Raw genomic sequence first — 2,257 nt, forward strand, 5'->3', positions numbered from 1 at the left:
ATCTGTTTTCTTTTTTGTCTCAATTCCTCCCCTCTCTCACCTCTTCCATGATATTTTACACTTCCCTCCACTTCACCCTCAATGAAATATGAGAATTTAAGCTTTGCTGCAAATTAGCTGTTTTCTAAGGAATCTGGACTAAGGTAAAGGTAATCTTTGTGCATGCATAAATTTAGGTTGTCTGTACAAGGAAATTCTGGGAAGATATGGAAAACTTCTTGTCAGAAAAAGGAGCAAGAAGTCAATAATATGAAAAATCACAGGAAGAAAGGAGGTGGTGCAAGATGCATGAAGTAGAAGATAAAGAAAACAAATACGGGTGGAAAGAAGTGGGAAAATTACTCACCAGATTTGAGCATTAAACTTCCCTTGAAATATTTCTTAAGAGAAAGGAAAGGTAATAAATTTGGAATATAAAGTGGAGAGTATTGTTGATAGAAAAAGAGATATAAAGTTCCAGAAGGAGCCAGGCTATCAGGAATCTCTCTTCCTTTCTGCCATAGTAATTTTTTTAAAAGAATTCTATGTAGATGTTTATGTCAAAAACAAAAGCTGAAGCATGACTTTGCCTATTTACTTGAAAAGTGAGTGAGAAGAAAAAACTGAGGTGAAAGAATATTCAAAATATCCCTTTAAGGGTTTTCTTTTCAAGTTTATTTGAATTTTGGCTTAGAGACAGTAACAAGTTTAAAAGTTCTCTGGAGTCAGAGCACAAGTATAAATGCCTATATCTTCTATATCACTGATTCTCAAACTTTATTATGAATCGGAATCAAGAGTTTATTAAAACCTAGCTTGCTGGACTCTGCATCCACAGTTTCTAATTTAGTACTTAGAGGCAGTACTTAAAATCCAAAATTAAAAAAAAAAAAATTCCAGAAGATTCTGATGTTGCCAGTCTGGGGACCAAACATCGGAAGAGTGATACTATGTTTGAGTCAAAAGATATATAATTTTAAAATTTATGATTATAAGAAATTCTGTCACTGAATATCCTACAGAGACTGTTAGAAGAACAAATTTGAAATTTAGAGCCAGGAATGTCTTAGGAAGATTTAAGTTGCACTGCTAAAAATCATTTTCCCACTTAGTTTCTTGAACATTTGAAAGTTAATTTTTAAAATAGGTGTTTCATAAATAGCTAGTGGTAGCGTTATTGTGCTGTAAGTAAGTGGTTCCATCTGGTAGCAGTTTTTCTGCTGCATAAGCATAAATTAAGCCTTTCTGGAGAGCAATCTGGATGGGTTAGCTGAGTTATCTTTTGCCTTCCTTCTGTTCCATAGAAGAAAAAAAAGTACTGAAGCATATATGTATTTCTCCCCCCAATCCTTAAGACAAATCTGATGCCCTCAAGCATTTCTCTGAATATCTGCTGTTAGAAGTCAATGAGACATTGAAAAATTGCTGTTTGGATTATCTAATCAAAGTAAGAGTAGCCATATGATAGGGTAGAGTTTGTCTTAAAATACAGGCTATATAGGTTATGAGATGAATAGCTCTGTTTCTCCATAACTCAAGAGAGTTTGGTAAAAAGGGATTAGACCAGTGGCTTATATCTTGGCTGTACATTACAGCTTACAAAAACTCAAAAATCCTGGCCTCAGTTCAGATTCATTAAATCAATCTGAAGGTGAGACTTAGGCATCAGTTTTTTTTTTTTTTAAGCTCCACAGGTGCTTGCTCTGAGCAGACAGATTGAGAAGCAGTGGTCTAAATAGAAAACAAGTCATTTTTCCCACAGAAAGCATTATAAAGTCTGTTTCTAGCAGCAACAGACTGCTATTTTGCATGAAGGAAGGCAATCTTTGACTCGTCCCTGAAATAAAATGTGTGTTTTCTTAAATTGAGACATTTTCACTAAATTTATTGAGACTTGAAAAATGTTGAAAATCCATTTTCATTTTCATAATGACATTAGTCATAGAATATAATCAAAGACTGAATTGAGGCAAATTATATTCCATTCTGGTATAATTATGTCAAAATGAACCCCAATATTATGTATAACTAATGCACTAATAAAATAACTAAAAAGACAATAGAGCATCTATCCATTAATTCTAAAACAGAAAATTCATATGCAGGCTTTTATATTTAAAAGATAGTAACCATACAGACTGGAAAGTTACATTTGAGAATTTGGAATTTGGAAATGGTAAGAGGCTTCATATTCAGGCTTACAGAAATTCCTAGGGGTTGAAGAATAAAAGAAGCAATGGAATAAAAGGACAAATCAGTGGAGACTTGGAGGAGCAGG

The sequence above is a fragment of the Spermophilus citellus genome (assembly GCF_964194105.1).
Source record: "Spermophilus citellus genome assembly, chromosome: X".
NCBI classification, from domain to species: Eukaryota; Metazoa; Chordata; class Mammalia; order Rodentia; family Sciuridae; genus Spermophilus; species Spermophilus citellus.